The 22,105-nt window shown below is 30.9% G+C and overlaps 1 pseudogene across 1 annotated transcript in view; it reads right to left on the bottom strand.

Annotated features, from left to right (window-relative positions):
* Positions 1-22,105, bottom strand: part of LOC143232302 (uncharacterized) — a 123,999-nt pseudogene that overhangs the window by 71,154 nt on the left and 30,740 nt on the right. The window contains exons 2-13 of the transcript XR_013017489.1: positions 15,364-15,420; positions 14,644-14,778; positions 14,081-14,125; positions 13,264-13,326; positions 10,040-10,120; positions 9,372-9,449; positions 8,964-9,026; positions 5,808-5,885; positions 5,151-5,255; positions 4,775-4,828; positions 4,153-4,215; positions 3,643-3,741 (exon numbers count right to left, since the gene is read on the bottom strand). The product of XR_013017489.1 is annotated as an uncharacterized LOC143232302 (transcript). The remainder of the gene's footprint in view (positions 1-3,642; positions 3,742-4,152; positions 4,216-4,774; positions 4,829-5,150; positions 5,256-5,807; positions 5,886-8,963; positions 9,027-9,371; positions 9,450-10,039; positions 10,121-13,263; positions 13,327-14,080; positions 14,126-14,643; positions 14,779-15,363; positions 15,421-22,105) is intronic.

The raw sequence follows: 22,105 nt of genomic DNA on the forward strand, positions 1-22,105 counted from the left end.
TAATGATTGTAGACAGAGCTCTTTATCATTTGCAGCTACTAGGCCTGACCAATGTCTATAAGCTGTTTATTATTATACTATTATTATAACTATTATTATTTATTACTGTTATAGATTGCTCATTTATGACTGGATACAGTTTTGAGTCATCCGTGTATGTGGATCCATCTGTGGCTAAACTGTAAACACTGTCAGTAAGTATCCTTGAAATCATTTTGTCATCTTCACAACCCAAAATTGGTACAATGGCTGTAGTTTTGGTTCTAGCACAGCCATATTTTTTTGCTATATCAGAGTGTGGGAACGTTTTTTCTGAACAGATGTCCTGCATGATTGGCTACAGCTAGGGACAAATTATGAGCAATGATGAATTGCGTGAACATCGCTTCTGCATTTATGGTTTCATATTCTGAATTCTTACTCATAAATGTCGTTATCTGCATTGATTTTGTCTTCGCTTCAGCCTTTTGTTGGTGAGATGCCGATTTTGTATGTCTGGAACAATCGTTTATCCCACCATGCCACAGAAAAATCAATGTGACAAACTGTACAAAACGCATGACTGTCACTGACTTTTGATGCAATGACTGGATATTTTGCACTATACTCTTTCCTAAATTTTTGATTCATAGTTTTAGTCCTTTTAGATTTACCAGAAACAAGACAATCTGGTGAACAAGGCCTCTTTTCTTCCATCTTGAACAATCGTATTGGTGTTTCTATGTCGCTTAGAAAACAAGAAATACCCATCTATGCAAGCACAATTGGCTGACAAGCACTGATGATGTAACTATGGATTCCTCCACATACCCAGTATGGAGAAGCACCACACTCAAACTATTTGAAGACGTCAGAGATACAAATATTTTTTATTATTTCAAGCACAAACATGATTATCGCAAGTAGCCATTTGGACTATGTCTTTTATTTATTATCAAAATTTACTTGTATCTCACTAGAAATTTTCTTTCCACCCCTTTCAAGCCCTGGGGAACAATTTATCACTTTATTGTATAGGCCTATATAATATATAATAATTTGGGAGTTGCAACAAGTCATAATATTTGTCTGTATGAACATATAGTTGTAATGTATACACCAAAATCGTAATGATTACACTCAAATCGTAATGGTTGGCATCTCTGTATTATTAGTTTATTTTTTTTAAACAATGCCCAAAGGGAAATTTTAGATTGGCAGATTTAAGGTAAGATAAAAAATTTTATATTTATCCATAAATAGTAGTTCTTCAACAACAGAATAATTATATCTTTGGCACCTGATTTTTTATGTTTTAATCTACTAATATTGCAATATAGAAGATAAACAAATTTATGAAGTATGGGTGGATTTGAGAGATATCAGTGGATTCTTAAAACAATTTTCTTTCTTCTTCAAGTAATTAAAGCTTTTTTGTAACAGCGAGTTATACTACAAAATGTTCCAAATTCTTAGATTTGTGGTTTTTATGAAAAAAATTAAACTAAAAAAAGTGTATATATGTATTTGACATAATTTAGTTGACAACAATTTTGTTTGGAAACCATTTGATTATCTCAAACTGACAAAATTATTTTAAAGGGCATTTCTTGGAAAGTAAAGCAATATATATTGTTCTTCAATTTATAAACTATGAACAGTTATATAACATTATAAGATAAAAGATTATTTGTTATATGTCCATAAACTATTAAAATGCAAAACACAAAATATTTTCAAGTTGTTAAACTATTTGAGGCAAAATTACTGACTGATACTCACAAGCAACATGCAGTCATGTGCACTCCAGAAAACAACTGAATTATAATTTTAATTTCTAATATTTTAGCTATTACATGAAGGCAAAACCATTATCATAAAATAATGCCAATCGCTACTGCCATTCCAGTTTACTTTTATGCAAATCAGAAATCTGATGATTGATCCTTCATGTGATTTGAAATGCAAATGATTGTTTATTCTGCCTGCACTTCTAAATGAACATTAGCACTGATGTATTTACATCTTTGTACTCACAAGTCACAATTCTGAAGTGGGTTTAGATTTTACATTTTTTGTGATTTATATTCAATATGAAATATGATCACCATGAACAGTAATGGCAGCCTGTTTCCTTTGTTGAAAGCTTAAAATTAGAATATTTCATAAGCTTTTAAAACATGCTCAATCACTTCTCCAAAAAAACTATTTCCAAAACATCTTTAATATTTGAAGACACTTGATGGGATGTGAAATGTCTTTAAAAACTTCTCACACAAGCTCACTTAAGTATGATGAGCAGGTAATCTCCTCCATCTGAGTCATCCTCATTTCTTCAAGAAGCTTAATAAATAGCTTATCCCAGTAAGGATAAGGATTATCATTCATTAGGATATATGAGAGGGACAGTACCACTGAAATATGGCAACACAACCTGTAGTTCATGAGCAATTTCACACTTAAATCTCTAATTTGCAATTCAAATCTCAGGACTAATTACTGAATATCCTGTTTTTAATACAAATATAAACAGAGAAGGAAGGATTTTCTCTAATACTAAACTATGTCTTGTCACAACTATGTTATTGAAATTTTTAATTATCCTTTAATTGTTTAATGCAGTATATAAAAGTTTATATTGTTGTATCCTATAATGTTCTATGTACGAAGCTGGTGCTGCCTTTTTAACGGTAGACAGACATTAAATACATAGAAATACAGCAAAATAAAAACTATGCAAGAACATTTCTTCATCCTATTAGTTTTTAAAATAGTTTGTTAGCAGAGTTGGATATGAAAACACTTATGTTTTGACCATAACAAAATAACTGTTACATTTTAGGTGAGTTAATTTTTGAAAAACAAATTAAAACCAATTTAACTAATAACGTTTTTATATTAAAATTTACATCAATTATATAAAAGGTATTTTTATGAATGAGCTTGGGAAATTTGTAGCTTTTGAATAGAAATTAGTAATTGGTATTCCTTTTATATATATATATACAATGCATTTAACCTTACAAGTGTTCAGTGTTTTAATTTCATTGAAAACTTAAAACTTAATTACATCCTTCAAGTCAGGCAATTTTCCATTAAAAACATCGTCTGAAATTAAGTTTTAAGTTTTCAATTTAGTTTAAAAACTAAAAAAAAAATAAACAATACATATATTTCACACAAGTAAATGGCTTAGAATTGTTTTATTTTTCAGCCTTATTGGACTTAAGATAGCTTTTTAAATCAAGACATTCATAAGACTATCACAAAAGTACTAATTTTATGTGAAACTGGTAACATTCACATATATATTTTTAACAGACATGCTACTGCTGATGGTAACAATAACGTCATTCTCTTGACAAAAATTATATTATCCCTTCTAGTAATGACAACATCACTTTTAAAGAAGAAGCTAACAGTTACCTTCAACACAATTCTATGACTGTTAAATATGACTCATTCTGTACCACAAAAATATCACAAAGTCAGTGTTAACTAGGTATAATATCATTACAGTTGATAATGTCACAATTTCTCAAAATTGTTCAACTCATAACTTTATTTCTCATTCAAGACACTAAAATGTATATTTGATTGATTAAAAATGTTGTAATTAGTTAAAATCATCAATGAAATAACATTATCATAATCATCAGATACCTTAACTCCTGAAGCACCATCTTCTCCAGTCAACCCTGGCTGACCTTTTTGACCTTTCTCTCCAGCTGGTCCAGGAAGACCATCTTTGCCTCTTTTTCCCTTAATACAAAATTAATGTTTGGTTTATTTTTCCTAAAAACAATTCCTAATGGCAAAATCCAGTTTATAAAAATTCATTTACTTGATTTAGGAGACATCCAATATTTTATATATATGACTATAGAAATTAAACTCTATGATAATTTAAACAGGTCAACTAACTTGCACATAACTGAATACTTTATATATTAAAAATATAACTCAAAAGAATAAACTGAATGATCTGAATAGCATTTTAATTTCAAAAAATACCTCATATTAAAAAGTTAATGCATTATTTTCATTTAATGATAAAACTTGAAATGAAAAAAAATATTCCAAAAAAAAGTCTTGAAAATTCTAAATATTCATTAAATACAGAAACAAAACGACTGCAATAGATAAAAAAACTTATTTTATATCTGAACTTACTCTTGGTCCAGGATCACCTCTCTCTCCTCTTTCTCCTTTAGGACCAGGAACACCAGGACTGCCCTTTTATGTCCAAAAGATTGAAAGTTTAGATTTAATATAATGACATAAATTTATATACATATCTACATGTGCTCTATCATCATCAATTCTTTATATATCTATCCATTTATGTTTCTCCATAGTAATTTAATAAATATCAAAGAGAAAAGTACAAGGACTTAGTTTTAAGTGGAATTATAAGTTCATTAAACATAGAGAGAAAAAATTTTGTCACTAAAGCTTCAATATATTCAAATTAATGACCAATGAAGGTTTAATATGCTATCATTTCTTGAGTATCCATCTGACCTACAAACACGTATCGCACAACCATCCTATCTACAACTTCAATAAATCAACTATCTTTAACATCTTGACTTAAGAGAGAAATAAACACTTCTTGAATATTGTCCAACCTGTTCCACTGCATATCAAATGAGTTAGAAATTAACAAGTCTTTATGAATTCAATCTAAATATTCAATTTTTGGTAAGATACTTCATTTAATTCCTAAGATTACCTTACTAGGTTTGGTTGAACAATGCAAATAATTCAAATAATAATTAAAAAATGTGCTTACAATATCTCCAGGTCTTCCACTTAAGCCTAATTCACCTTTGGCTCCTTTTTCTCCCTATAAAAGAAGTTATGATAAATTCAAAAAACTCCTATTAACAATCTTTCTAATGTAGTCATAAAAATCTCTGTCTTATTCATCACCTCTAAATAATTAAAATAAAAAATACTAATGTGAATATAAACTTATTTTCCAAAGAATATTTACGAGCAAAATATTGAGATTAAAATACTTATCTAATTAACTATTAGGAAGACAATGAATCTATCAAAATTAGTAATCAATAAAAATATAAAACGATAGAGGTTGGAACACCTTTTATTTAATGAGTAAAATACTGATTCTTCTTTGAAATGATTGGGCAAAAAAAAAATCTTACCTTTTCTCCCCATTTGCCTTTCAGTCCTCTTATGAATATTAACGTCTCAGAATCTGGTCCTGATGTTCCTTGAGGTCCCATGTCTCCAGGAGACCCTCTATCACCCTAAAACATTAGAGATACAGATTTATTTTTATAGTTTTTTTTTATCTTTTAGAACCAAACACAAGATAAATTTTAATTGATGCTTCATGTACTTTATTTCATACTGAAGTGAGATATTTCTTTTCTTTCATATTTTTATAAAAGTTTGTTCATTTGAGGTTAAGTGGAAAACTACACAATGGACTATCTGTTTCTAGCATTGTAAGTCCACATACAAACCACTGGGATGACTTTTGTAATGGGAATTTTATACTTTAATAAAGTGAAAAAAATATCAAATATATATGAAATTCATTTTTATTTTAGAAATATTACTTAATTACATTTTGTAAAACAATTACAAATATGGCAAAAAATAATACAGAAATTGATATTACATTTTATTTTAACTGTAGCAACCAATATTTTTTTGTGGTGAAATACCTTAAAGCATACACTAAAACCGTAGAAAGTTGAAAGGGAATGTTGTGAAGAGAAACACCTAAATGTAGGTTATGTTTCTTCCCATAACATCCAGTGTTATCTATTCTATGATTTGAACCAATACTTTACTTTTGGTCCTTTAGAACCTCTTCTGCTTTCTCCTTCTGGTCCTTTTGGACCTGATTCTCCTGGATCACCTTTAACCCCCTAGAAATATTATGATCATCATGAACAATAATTATGTGATTCAAATAAAAAAGATTAAAATACAATTTGCTTCTCTGAATAAAACAAAAAATATTTAATGCACTTAAAAACATTTAAGTGTAACAAAATGGCATGAATTAAAAAATTGTTTTGCTATCATATCAGATTTTATGAAGATATATACATGTATTTCAAGAGTTTATACAAGAAAGCACATTAAGAATCTTATTAACTTAAAATGTAGTTTGCAATTCCTGTGATGGGTTTTAATGTGTATTGAAGTTGAATATAATGGTTTTATTTCTTCTAAAAGGACCTCTTTCCATCTGTTTAGTGCACATAATGTATATTTCTGACTTATTAATGTAAAATCACATAACCTTTTGGAATAACAGAGGGGCTATTGATCTATCTTGGCTGTTCCACACACTAAAATAAATTAACTTAAAAAAATTAATGCCATATTTGTTAAATCAAGTAGTGGCAAGACTTTTCACTGAAAACCATTAGGTTGACTGGGATATAACATAGATAGTAGTGGTTGAGGCATTCTTTACATCCTCAGTGCCATGACAACAACTGTTATGATTACACTATGTAACAAAATGTTTACTTTTTCTTGTTCCTCGGCAGAAAGTGTTATTTCCCAATTGCTTATGCCTAAAGTAAATGGGAAAAGACCTATTTTTCTCTACAAGCTTTGCTTTTGTGACCTGGGAGCATATAAAAAAAACATAATGGGAGACTATAATTGGGGGCTGATATGTGAAAGTGATTTACATTACAGTCGAAAATCTCGAAAAACTACTCACTTCCAAAAACTTTTGTATGACTTTAGTATAAATACATGTAAATCTTGATTCATGTGTTGTTTTATTCAGACCTTATTTAAATGAAAATGTGCAAATTTGGCCGTTTTTACATAGAAAATAGGTTAATTTCTAAATTTCATTATCCAGGTCACAAAAGCAAAATTTGAAGGGAATAATGGCCATTTTCTGTACTTTTACAACATAAGCAATTAAGAAATAACACATACTATTAAGGAACAAAATTTGTGTTACATAGTGTTATGAACTAGAATTCAGTAAATGAATTGTTATCATTACTAATTCTACTCAAGTAATTTGAAAGATCAAATTAGGTTAGGGATTACTAACACAATTTATTATTAATTTATTTTGAGCTAAATTCAGTATCATTCAGAAGAAATGACAAACCACAAATCTAATATTTGTGTTCCCAGAGCAGGTCAAACAACTAAAACACCAATGGAAGAAAATAATATTACTAATTTCAAGAATTTATGAGAAGAAGCAAATAAAAATCTGTCAACCACAATACTTATAACATATCCAGTACCAACAAAGCCTTTTACCCAACACCAGAGCTCATCAGATAGACTGAGATATAAGATGTAGTAGTTAAGGGGAAGGATTATTCTATCAACTTCATGACGTAACAACAACAACAACAACATACACACACACAATTCATGTGCATGTTTAAGTAAAACAAATGTAAAAAATACTTTTTCGAAATATTTTCTGTTGGACTATCTACACAGGATACAATACTTAAATGTATTTATCTGTACATTACATTTTGTCCTAACTTCTACTTACCTTATTAAATTTAGTACATTAAATTTTGTCCTAACTTCTATTTACCTTATTAAATTTAGTATAGTAAGTAATCTGAAACTCATCAAGACTTCAAATCAATGTCTAAATAAAAAATGCTTTTGTCCAATAATAAAACTTATATTTGACTAAAAATAATCTCAGCTGACAAATTAAGTTGAAATCAAACACAATCAAGTTACCCAAACAAAACTGTCTTCCTATCTCAGAAATATTAACAATCACCACTATGTTCTAATGAAGGCTTAAGTTGTCCCCTCAGCCCTCTCACACCCCTGATACACACCAAAACACATTTTACTACAATTCAGCATGTATCTTACATATTTTTAATATACATATATACTCCTTATTGTAACACTATAACATACTTGAAAACATTTCTGGATTTATTTGCCAGGATAAATTCATTTAATATGTTTTGTATTCAATAAGCATTTACTAAGAAAAATTCTGTTTTTGTAATCAGAATACACATTGTTATCATAAATTCAGTTGACCTATTCTACCATCCACAATTCAACAAGTAATCATCAGAAAGCTAAAATAGGTGGAAGATGAAGTAACAAGATGATGAGAAAGATGATTCTAGTATCCAAAATAACTCTTACAAAAAAGTACTCTAGTACAATTTTCACTGTAATTGTATCAAAACAACATTAAACATGTCAGGATTTAGTCTACTATTGGAAATTATTTCTTGTAGTTTGTTTCTGAACAGCAGAATTATTATTATAAAGCATTATTATAATCTTCATAAAAATGCTGGTGCAAAATTAATGTAGTATAGACATGAAAATGATAACTGGAGAGGACCTTACAATAATGAAGTTTATAAGCAAAGTTGAAATAAAGAATAGTTTTGAAACAATCAGACGTAAGTGCAAGATAAGGTTTCACCTACATTGTACAGACTGTTCACACAATGATGGAAAATGCTTTCAACAGGAAAAGTAATCAGGAGAATTCTACCATATAAATAAAAAACACAGTCTTCTGATTTTATATTGATAACCTTTGCTTATAAGGCTACATTAAGTCTGTGATTCACTATGATGAACCCATTACTTTCACATACCTCAAAGATAACACACAAAACCTATACATCACATCCTATGTTGCAAATAAAAGAAATAGTGGATATCAACGATGGTCAAATTAAGCACAGTTAACATTTTTGCTGTGCAAGTTTTGTGATAAGCACCCTTTGGTGATAATTATTTTGGCACTGGACTCATCTATACTATTGCCTCACTAGTTTGACCAAATATTACAGCTTTCTGTTGATTAGTTTTCTAATGAACAAACAATTGGCAAACTAATTTTATAATAATATTATTAGTTTTATAAATAATCAAGATACACTTCACTACTATATTCATAAAATGTCCTATATATTTTGTTTATATTAAACAAATTAATTTATAAAGCTTACAGGAGGACCTAGAGGTCCAAGGAGTCCCTTAAGTCCTGGAAATCCTGGAAGTCCACGCTCACCCTAGGATCCAAAATAAAAATCAGATATAAGCACAAAAATAAATCATAATATGAAACCTTATGTTATTAGTTTCAGTTACAAAGAATGTTCTACATAAAAGACTCCAAGGTCTAATATCCATGGACAAATTTATTACTACATTTATAGTAACTAACATATGCATACTCTATTAGTCCTATGGTCTAACAAGATAAATTGCATAACACATCTTGTCACAATTTTACAATATGTCATACTCAGTCATATTTCTACAAGTCTTATAATAATGAGTACAAAAAGTACATCAATGTATAATTCATAATTAAATGTACATTACTAACAAAATAAACACATAAAACACTTTACCACAAGTCCTGGATAGCCATCATCACCAGGTTCACCCTTGATTCCTTGAGAATTAATACCTCCCTCACCTGGATCACCCTAAAAAAAAAAACAATCTTTACTGCATTCAATTTTGATATTTTATAACATAAGTATAAATTGGTATACCCTTGTCTTTGAAAAATCACTTGTATATTGAGGTCTGAAATTTCAGTTTCAATATGAAAAAATATAGTTCCTCTCAAAAGTATGATACATTTCTCCTATTTAACACGTGAAATAAAGGTGAGTTTAAAAATGCATTTTTCAGAAGCTTAAACATTGTAAGACTTCAACTATCACATTTACTTCAAAATTACCTTTATAACATCACATTAGAAAGTTCCTAGAAAAAGATTCATGTAAAGCATAAATTTAGAATACACTTTCTTTCTACTGTAAATAAAATATAAAAGAAAAGGGTTTTTATTTAGCACTCCTGCCATCAATAAAAAGCTAATTGTGTTTTCAAAATAATATATTGCTTGCTTCTAATATTTCTCATGAGCTCTTCATATCACCTATGTAATTCACACTAAATAAAGAATAAACACATATTTAACAAGCTCTTCTACAATAAACAACAACACAAAAGCACAATGGCATACCATAATTTTTATTATTATTCAGAAATGAATTGAATGGCCTACCCTTAATCCATAGTCTCCAGGTGGACCAGGTGGGCCTTGCAAGCCTGGTATTCCTGGAGCACCTGGCAGTCCTGGTTTTCCCTACAATACAATATTAAATACTGAATAAATTATTTCAAATTTAATATTACTAAATATGCATTTTATTTAACAGTAAAAAATATCTTTTAACAAACTTATAACATAACATTTCACAAAAAAAAATAATATATTAATAAATTGTACAAAACATGTAACATTCTTCTTACAACCACATGTAGTGAATCTTCTGTTTGGGTAGGCTATTCTGCCATGTGTGGAAAGTTAGACAACTGGGGAGGATCAGTTTGTGCTTTAGATGAATAAACTCTTCTCAGTGACCCACAAGCACTCTCTTTTAATATCTCTACCTTTACACAAATACTGTATAACATATTTTTTGAGTTTGTGAGAATAATGTCCCATGAGGGATGGGTTATATGAGGAGGGTAGGCCTACTCAAGCCTATTATATAAACTTCTCCTCTTTACAATATTTAAAAGCTTCATAGAGATAAATGTTTACCTTGATGACCTGACACTTAGTTTTATACGTTGAATGTATTACATCATGCAGAAGTGACATTTTAAGACAAAAATGCTGGTACTCACAAATGCATAAAAAGGTATTTTGCACAAATGTGTAATTTACACTATTTTTTTCATGGTTTTAAACAAATATATGCTAAACCAATAACTAACCTAAACATTTCATAACTATAAACTTCCCTTAGATGTATTTTCCTTTTTTTCTTTAGTTTCTCATTCCAGTGAATGACAAAAAGACTCTATATAGTCTAATACCAAGGGTAGTTACCAATCACAATGAATAAGTCCTTTGGATATATTTATCACTATTGATTAATCATACAAAACATAGGTAAATGAGACAATCTACTGGTTGAATATTGACTGACATCAAAGCTGTTAAATAACATCTCATTAGTCTGCTGCAAACAACAACAACTAATTTCATTCACTCATCTACTGATTCAGTTGAAGAATATTTAATAAATATTTAGATCCCGAGAGTTATGATTTGTCTCCTTTCTGATAGTATGATTGAAGGCATGCAGATTGGTTGAAAATCAGATCAAATATATCTCAATCATCTACAATGGCATGAAAATAAGCCATAATACTAAGTATTGGAAGAATTTCATCCCTGAAATTATGCAACTTTTCTTTGTTAAAATTTGTAAAATTTTAATTATAGTTTAATTTTCAGAAGACTCAAATAAAACCAAAAAGATATCAAAATCTACATTTTTACCAATGACTTATTTTCAGTGCTCTTAACAATATTTGTACTGAAATGGTATTCCAATTTTTAATTCTCTTGTGTGCAGGATTGATCCAGAGACCTCTCGCCACTCGCATTTACTAATAACGCACCAATGGAGATTTAAAAGAAACTTGAAAAATAACTATGAACCATTAGTTAGATTGGTGCTTCAGAACAAACAGAGTTTAGTATGCAATACCCCAACATTTCTAGAACATTTCATTCATAGGTACCAAATTTGTGGAAAATTCTTTGACAGACAATCACATTTGACCAATTTTGTGTTCTAATTCCTGTTAAAGATATAACACTAAAAAAAATCTTCACATTTCTGTCTAACATAATACTTTTAGTTCAGTCACTTGTTACATCTGTACTTGACACATACTGTAATTTAGACATATACACTGTTAGTGTCGAGAAAATTTAGTATTTGGTAGGTAGCATCAGTAACCCATATCACTTTTACTCCTTTGTAGGCTTGTAAAAAAAATTAGTTATTTCAAATTCTGTTCCAATCTTGTAAGCTAGATGCAAGGAACATAGGTGTAAATTTAAGCTCAGAAAAAGCAACATTCTAAATGAAGGCATTGCTTTTATGCTGAGACATTCCCATTAGTGCCTTATTAATGTCACATGTTAGGTGAGTAATCTATCAACTCACAAGCTATCACTTGTACAATAAAGGTACAACTCTGCAATACAGGATTCAATTTCCCATGATGGACAAGACAAAAGCAGCCCATTTCTTATTACTAAGACAATCAAACCAAATTTAGCAACTCACACTACCATATTCTTCAACTCTCAGCAACAAAATTAATCATCAGGCTTCATCTCAGTTTTAAGATAGTCACTCAATTTGTGCCAGTTTTTCTATAATAATCCAATTCTTATGTCTCCCATACATATGATTGAATCCAAATTATCTCGTATACTGGGTTATGGATCTAACAACTGAGCTAGAGGATTATCCCACTAATTAATGCTAGTAATCACATGCTGGGCTATGGATCTAACAACTGAGCTAGAGGATTATCCCACTAATTCCTGCTAGTAATCACATGCTGGGCTATGGATCTAACAACTGAGCTATAGGGTTATCCCACTAATTCCTGCTAGTAATCACATGCTGGGCTATGGATCTAACAACTGAGCTAGAGGATTATCCCACTAATTCCTGTTAGTAATCACATGCTGGATTATGGATCTAACAACTGAGCTAGAGGATTATCCCACTAATTCCTGTTAGTAATCACATGCTGGATTATGGATCTAACAACTGAGCTAGAGGATTATCCCACTAATTCCTGTTAGTAATCACATGCTGGATTATGGATCTAACAACTGAGCTAGAGGATTATCCCATAAATTCCTGCTAGTAAGAGATTATACAACACTGATAACCTATAACCTAAATATTTGTAGGACTTAAAACTAGTCAAATATGTAAAAGTTACAGTTTAAATGCTCAAAACTGGAGAAACATTAAAAACTAACATGCTTAAAATGTTCCTAAAGGTCAAACAAACTGCATAAATATATTTTTCTTTCATTTAAACTATGACTTTTACATACAGTATTATACTGTATATATAAATGTTTTTTTTCAAATAATTATTTAGTTACCATCATCCAGTTTAAATGATAAATTCTGCAACTAAATGAATGAAAAATATTTTTTAGCAGCAACTTGTAAGAAAAGAAACAACAAATCTACAATGCTAAATTTACATGCCTATCATTCTTAATAAGGAATTGGCAAATTAAGAATAATGTATATTACAAAAACGTCATGTACTGTTAACATGATTTTATCATAAATATTAAGCCTCATTAAATATATACTTTCTTATAATCTTAAAAGCTGATTTTTCTTATGGATTGTTGTAAATAATAAACAAACTGTTGTTGCTACTCACATCAGTACCATTACATCCAGGATATCCATCTTCCCCTCTTGAACCTTCTTCTCCAGGTAAACCCTAGAGCAACAAGCACACAACAGTTGTGTAAAATAAATATCAGAGTGCCAATCTCTTGATTACTAATGTATACAACAGCTGATATTATGTAATACACTGAACAACAATACAGCTATGTGAGCAACTGTTTCTATTGCAGAAAACAGCACTTAGTGTTTTGCAGGTATCAATCTTATAATTTTATTAGTTATACTCGATTAAGAATCCTCAGAAAATGAGGAGATAAAGACAACACATAATATTTTCCTTTACATTCAGCCACTGAGACCCAAATGTAACATTTAGAAATACAGTTGATAAAATTTGACAAGAATAATGTCTTAATCTCTGTTGGTAAATTATTTTTTAACTTAATGTATCTATCTTTATACATTCTATATTTGGACACATTAATGTTTTTTATTATTGTGATTTATAAAGAAAAAATTATTTCAAATTACATTTTGCATGGTAAACACGACTTCATAAAAACAGTACGTTCAGTTTGTTAAATACAAGTCCAAGCTAGGTTATCAAGACAAGACTTTATATTAAGTGTTTTTTATATAAGATATATCAAAAAGCAAAGAATATAATAAAATTATCTCGCATAAGAAAGTCTTGTTAATCTTGTAACTATTTCTGTGAAATGATGAAAAAAAATTCATAACTACAATTATTGTACTATATTTATTTAAAAACACAAACGGTCATTATTTATACTAAAGTGTTAATGACCCAGATTTCATAGAAGTATATATGTAATATATCTTACCGGAATACCACTAGAGCCTATGAATCCTGGAACACCTTGTTCACCCTGTATATTTAAAATAAACACAGGACATTTTCAAAAGTTGCAGTAAAAATTAGGAATTCAGTTCATAGTGTAATTTATAATTTAGTGTATAAATCCACTGTATAATATACTGGCTATGCCTAAGATGTTCTATGAGCAATATTATCTACAATACTACATATCCATGAACAATTAAAATACTGACAACATTACTTGTTACAAAACTGTTTTATAGAAGCAACTAATCTATTCACGAACTGTTATATAAGAAATTAAGCAGTATGTTCACATCAATATATTGTAGAATCTACGAACAAGTAGTGTATGTTAAAAAATACCATTTACTTTAATACCAGTAAAAACAAGTAATTTGTTGATAACACAAGTTACTATACAGCATCTGTTTGGATGAGAATTTTCTTGAAAAAAAAATTAAAAACCAGTTTTAAACTGTCTTCAAACTATAAACTGTGTATCAAAAGTTCTTCTAACAGCTTCAGTAACATAAAGAAATATTTAAACAAAGGTTATAAACCCACTCTAATGCCTTTCGGGCCATCATCCCCTGGATTTCCTCTTACACCAAATGGACCTTTAGAGCCATAAGATCCTTCTTCTCCTATAAAACCTGGAGGGCCTGGTGGACCTTGGAGACCTGCAAGGCCTGGATGCCCCTAAAATAATATAATTTTTTTCAGATTTAAGGAATTTAGTACAGAACAAAGCTTATTAATTTACAGTTGTTGTTGTTTTTTTAAGATTTAAAATAAAATCCAGAATATTCTACTCAAGTTTGTAAAAAACAAAGCAAAGCAACCTACTCATGTTTTCAATAAACAATCAGTCAAATATGGAAAAAGCATAAAAAGTAGCAATGATTAGGTTAAAAAATTACAACATCCTAGCAAGATTGTAAGAAACAAAAGTTATATTTTACAGGTCATTTAAACAACTTCTACAGAAACCAAAACAAAAAATAAAGTTTCTTATTTATAGATGAAATACACAGCATTCATGTCAAGTTCCTAACATACAAAGCTACAGTTTCTACAGATGTAATACTTAATACTATGGTCGTTTTTCATGAAAAATTAATATAAATTACTGTATAAAATGAGTCTATCAATTTTTGAAATATGATGCAAGAAAATAATGGCTTTAACTGATTGACTGAAGTGAAATAGAATCAAAGTAGCAATGTACAAAAAGTATACTAACTCCCTTATACATTTCAAATACATATCATTGGTGATACTTACAATAATTCCTTTCTCTCCCACACAAATACATGGTTGAATTTGACAGCCTTCACAAGCCTAAATATGTAAAAAATAAATCATCAAACGTCAACAAATTAACATTTCATATCCAACAAAAATGAAAAATCATTACTTATTTATTTTTTACAGGTGAGTATGAAGATTAAATTATGTTTCACTCCAAATATTAATATTTTATCATCATATTCTATCTATCTTTACAGTTTATTTTCTATTATTTAATGTAACAATATAAAACAGCCATTTTATTCTGATAAATTAATTTGTTCAAAAACGTCAGGTGAAAAAGTATAAAACTTAAAAAAAAAAACATCTATTTGATTAAATACTTTCTCAAACTTTAAATTTTTTTTATTTTTTTTATTTGTATTAATAGTTCTATAGGCATGTAACTCTATAACTTCACAGGATACTTAAGCATGAAAGTATAATAAATGACATAATTCTATAAAGTACTTATAAATTCCCAGCACAATAGTAATAAGAATAATATGTTGGTGGTGCTATACATGTTTGTTTGAACTACTATAGCCTGAAGATAAACACAATAATATAGAGAAATAGGTATATCGCCAACTCTATCGCTACTCGAACGAATAACGATATTTTACTGCCACTTTTTACTCACAAGTGCATCCACAACCTAAAAGTGCTTAGCACATTTTCGCTGAAACAGAAGGTACCCTCAAATTCCCACAAAAATTAACAGCTTTTCATACAATAATAAAAAACACAATGATAATATAAGATTTCAAAGTTTCTTTTTTCATATGTTTATTAAAAGTCGTTTAATAAAAAACAACGATAGCTGCTTTTGATGATGATATAAGCCCCCCGATAGTATAGTGGTATGTCTACGGATTTACAACGCTAAAATCAGAGGTTCGATTCCCCTCGGTGGTCTCAGTAAATAGCCCGATGTGGCTTTGCTATAAGAAAAAACACACACACACAATGTGATATAACTAAAATTTTGATGGGATCCGAGTTTACTGTAAATTTGATTGATACACGATATTTCCTAACTAACTTCAGACTAATTTATTATTATTAGGATAAAAAATTTTCCATATTAGATGAGTGAAATTTTTTATTCTGATAAAGTGTCAAAATCTTAAAATGCATACTTTTCATTGCTAAGACACACTGGTTGACCAATTTACTACGCTTCCCAACACAACCTTGAACTGGGCCACCTATCGCTGCGATACCAGATCGGGCCTTTTCGTCTGGAATATGGTATGCAATTGGTTTAAAAGTGCCACAAGAGGATTTTGTTTGTTTGTTTTTAATTTCGCGCGAAACTACACTAGGGCTATCTGCGCTAGCCGTCCATAACTTAGCAGGAAAGGCAGCTAGTCATCATCACCTACCGCCAACTCTTGGGCTACTCTTTTACCAACGAATAGTGGGATTGACCGTACCGTTATAACGCCCTCACAAATGAAAGGGCGAGCATGTTTGGTGTGACAGAGATTCGAACCTGCAGCCATCGGATTACGAGTCTAGTGCCTTAACCACTTGGCCATGCCGAGCCCCTTCACAAGAGCATCATGTCATCCAAATTTATTGTAAAGATGTTCTGTTGGATTTAAATTGTGTAGTTGCGCTGGCGAAAGAAGTTGGTTAATCACAGTTAAATAAAGTGAGTACAGTAGACTGTTACATTATTGTTTTAGAGGATCCTTTGTCTGTTGAAATGGAAGTGCATTGTTGTGAAGAAAATTTCGTTCAAAAACAATCTATCCATTATTGAAAGAACACAACCCTTATCAAAAGAACGTTCTCCACACCGTTTTACCACCCTCAGTAACATGCAAGTTTAGGAAAACATACATGGCCAAGCGCGTAAGGCGCGCAACTCGTAATCCGAGAGTCGCGGGTTCGCGCCCGCGTCGCGCTAAACATGCTCGCCCTCCCAGCCGTGGGGGCGTTATAATGTGACGGTCAATCCCACTTTTCGTTGGTAAAAGAGTAGCCTAAGAGTTGGCGGTGGGTGGTGATGACTAGCTGCCTTCCCTCTAGTCTTACACTGCTAAATTAGGGACGCTAGCACAGATAGTCCTCGAGTAGCTTTGTGCGAAATTCCAAAAAAAAACAAACAAAACAAACAAACAGGAAAACATACATGTGACAAGATGTTTCTGGTTTTTACTGTACAAATACAAAAAAAAGGTAAAAAGTTATGACGGAATTAGTATATCGATTTTAAGTTAAATTTCTATTTAGAAATGTTCGTAACTTAAACTGTTAAATCTCTATTACGAAATTCCCGTCTATTCGCTAAAGTTGTGGAAGATTCTCGAGTGTAAGAGTCAACAATATATTTCTGTACATAAACACCAGTATATCGTCTATATTGTTGCCTAAGCTGAAATTTCGAGAAACCCTTATTCATCGCGACGAGCCAAGAGACAATACATATTACTGGTTTGCTATAGTTAATATACTATAAACCTTGGAAATTATAGATGTTATTAATGCTTAATAATAGGGAACTTCGTATATTTGATCAGTAATGTTTATAAATTTGGAAAATTACAAACCATTTAACTTCAGCGGATTCGTGTGCTCGGCGAAACAGAGGAATACAGAATTAGCTAATTCTCTGGTAAGTAACTTGTACCTCCATCAACCCGTACGACTCGGCATAGCCAGGTGGTTAAAGTATTCAACTCGTAATTCGAGGGTCGCGGGTTTGAATCCCCGTCACACCAAACATACTCGCCCTTTCAGCAGTGAAGGCGTTATAATGTGACGGTCAATCCCACTATTCGTTGGCAAAAAAGTAGCCAAAAGTTGGCGGTGGGTGGTGATGACTAGATTCCCTCCCTCTAGTGTTACACTGCTGAAGTAGGGACAGCCATCGCAGATAGCCCTCGTGTAGCTTTGCGCAAAATTCAGAACAAGCCAAACCAACGAATATTTTGAAGGGGTCGTTCAACTGAGGCATAATATAACATCAATTGCAATGTAAAAACTTGTTCGTCTTTTATTTTGTTCTGATATTAGCAGTTTTCGCCAACAGTGTTGAAAGGCATATTTCCTTTCCAATGCCATTATTTATAAGCTCTTATATTAGATCCCTTATAGCCAGAAAACGGTCCTCGTGTTGAATAGGCACTTTTGATTTTCTCCATTGTACTGTATATTATCATTTTATGGCCACATCTATGTATTTATGCTTCAAAAATTATGTGATGCATCACGTGCTCTATTTATTTCACCCACGTCAATAAAGAAAGTGTATTACATATGTGTGGAGTTTCCAATAATACGGCCAGTCAGTTAAGCTGAACTTTACATGTTCTCAAAGCGCACGATCATTTACATCTTACACTTGTTGAACATCTACACCACAGAAAGTTGTCCATTCTAGAATAAGCCATGTAGTTGAAGTCACAGCTTAATTCAACTAAATGTTATTAATCCTATTTTCGCCAAACTGGCGCCGTGTTAATGTAGTTATGACATTTTTACAGGATATGATATTCCGTTCAAGTGTTTAATTATTAGCCACAAAAAAAGAAAAAAGAATAGCTTTTAAAACTTCGCCAAGATGGACAATATTTGACGATTCTTTCTAAATAAGTAAATAGCTACTTTAATTCTAATGAAGTTCTCTGAATTTGGAAATTTTTTGAACATCCCTTTAGGTTTTAAGATGTTAAGTTTTCGTTAACTGTATAAAAAAAAACTAATTTTGTTTATCTTTGAAAACTTATACGATAGAAGACTAATGCCTCTTTTCCAAGTGTTCCCACAGTTGAAATGAAACATTGAAGATCGTCATTTAGCTTGTGTTTGACAGATTCTGTAAAAAGAAACTAAATCGTAACACTTAACTTCAATCTATCTCCAAGTGCGTCAAAAACACTTATTAAAAAAAGTGGGATTGACCGTCACATTCAAAATAAAAACGAAGCGCACGCCTTAATTCGTATTATCATTGAGTCAGAAAAAAAATTATTTTTTATCATTGAGTCAAAATTTTTTTTATTTTATTTTAATTTTTAACAAGTGTTCTTCAATTTATCTCCAAGTGCGTCAAAAACATTTGTTAAAAAATTAAAGAAAATAAAAATTAAAATTCATTTTATCACCGAGTCAGAAAAGACTCAAATACATATCTTTCTTAAATTTCATATAACTCAACAATTTGTTTCAAAGTTTTATATATGAATACATATATACATATTTGGGTTTGTTTCGCTAGGTTTTATATAATGAGATATTTATTTAAGTAGAACTGGCTTATGTAATTTGAAATTACTGCTGACAGTTGGGACGATATAAAATTTCACTATAACCTGTTAAGAGATGTCGCTTTTATATTACGACAGAGGTGTGGACTGCGATTGGACTTGAATATGTCGCAAAGCTAACTTTAAGTGATATCGTCACATTTCTTGATGTTGGGTTTCTTTTCTTTTCAAACACAAAATGTTTGTAATGCAATTACTCGTATAAGTAACAATCCAAGTATGTACAATAAGCGAGTTAAAAATTCTGAGGTTTGCATATAGTGGCACTTTATTTGAATAAAAATACGTGAAAAATAAAATATAAATGTTATTTTATAAATGATTTAAGAAAAAATATCCTTCGAGAATCAATAAGCATCCGTACAATACTCGATTTCTGATTATTTCAATTTAATTATTGATAATTAAATTGCTAACACTTGAAATATATTAAAATCATAAACGAAACTTTCTTCCTCACATATATTATTAGCTTAGAGACTAAACCATGTACGTGTATGCTATGCATTAAAAGATTGAACCCGTAACCTCTTAAGGTTGGAAGACTTTTTTTCTGTTGTAAGTGGTCCTGCAGAGTCATTGAATAAGCCAGTTATTCACAGTCACACGCTTTCGCTTCATGTCCAATTGCAGCTGTAACTATATGACTCGGATGATATCCTCCAGGAATAAAGCGATCAAATTTCTAACTTCCAATTCCGGGAGGGGGCGGCCGGAAACAGCTGTTTAAGCAGTTCTCATGCATCTTCTTCAAATAAACAACATCTAAACCAACCACCCACTGCAAGAATGGGAGAATTTTCCCTGTAAACGGTTTTAATAAGAAGTTCGAGGTTCTATATTCACTTTTTTATTTTTTGACTTTCTTGTCTGAAGGAAAGTAAAAATCAAATTCTAAAATATAAATATATATTGTTAAAACTTATTTCGTGAGATTCTGGCAGCATTACGTTGAATATAAATAGAGTTGATTAACTTCACGTATGTGAAATGTAAATTAACAAACATCGAGAACAAAAATGTGGTCTCATACGTTATCACAAATTCATAATTTTTGGGTGTTTTCAACAGTAGCTCAACTCAAAATGCATTCTGTTATTTACGGATAAATTATCGTAAGTATTTTAGTCAGCCAGTGGATGCTACATCACTGAGAATAAATTGTTTATAAGTTGCATAGACATTTTCTTTGTTTGTAATTAAATACAAAGCTAAACAATGAGCTATCTGTGCATCTAGAAACTCGGTTTCTAGCGTTGTAAGTCACCAGACATACCACTGTGCCACTGGGAGCTGCACAGATATGAGGAACGTGCAAAAAAAACACGGATACTAAAAAAAAAAAAAAAAAAAATTACAACTGGGTCTAACAAAAGTAAATCGCGCGCCTAAGCAGCCAAAAAATAGTTTAAAAATGTATTAAGTCATACCGTGAATTCAAAATATCTACTGATCTATTAAACGGAATTTTGGACTTGAATATTTATATTTCTTATTCTGAAGCCTATCAGCGGCTTCGCAGTAAATCTGAAAGTTTATAACGCTAAAAACAACGTTTCGATATTCCTGGTGAGCATGGCATCAATAGTCCATTTTGGAGCTTTGTGCTTAGAAAAAACTGAATTTTATACTGCGGAAAACAAAAAGAAAAACTGATACAATGAGATAAAATGATTTATATATATATATACGTTAGTATTCAAGATCCATTGGATTCCTACTAATGAATGTCCACATAACAAAAGCACAAAATGTAAAGTTCTCAATTCCAGTTAGCAATAAACCTATACAAACAACTTCATTAAGTCCATCAAAAACTGGGCATGTTCTGAATCCTAATATGGTCATACCACAAATTCGCTGTTTGCGCCCAACTGCTGTAACAACTCTCGCACTTTGGAATCATAGGTATATTATATGAGCGACAGTTAAATCCCATTATTCGATCATATAAGAGTATCACAAGAAATGACAATTTGTGCTTTCGGCTATGTGCCTTCTCTGTTATATCTGTGCGATACAACAAAGTATTCCTCACACGTTAATCTGTGGGTGCGCTAAAATAAAGTCAGTCAGTCTCTTAGTATTGATGGTTGGCGGTGAGGTGTTTCTACTGGCTGTCTTCCATCTGGTCATTAGTTCAAAATTAGAGACGATAACAGATAGTCTTTGTCCCCATAAATGCCTCCCTCTCACTCTACGTAGCTCAGCGGAAAGTCTGCCGATTTACAACGCTAAAAATCATGTTTTGATACCCATAGTAAGTAGAGCAAAGAAAACTCAGTATGTATATGTGTACTTAAGAAGAACAAACCAACCGTCATAGCTACAAAATACTAAGATTCTAGTCTCTTATTTCAAAATTATGGACGGTTTTCAAACAAATAAGCCACAACAAATATAAAAACATATTAGAAAGCAAGTGTTTCATAATACATTCCCACCATTCACTGGGA

This window comes from Tachypleus tridentatus, chromosome 1 (genome assembly GCF_004210375.1).
Source record: "Tachypleus tridentatus isolate NWPU-2018 chromosome 1, ASM421037v1, whole genome shotgun sequence".
NCBI lineage: Eukaryota > Metazoa > Arthropoda > Merostomata > Xiphosura > Limulidae > Tachypleus > Tachypleus tridentatus.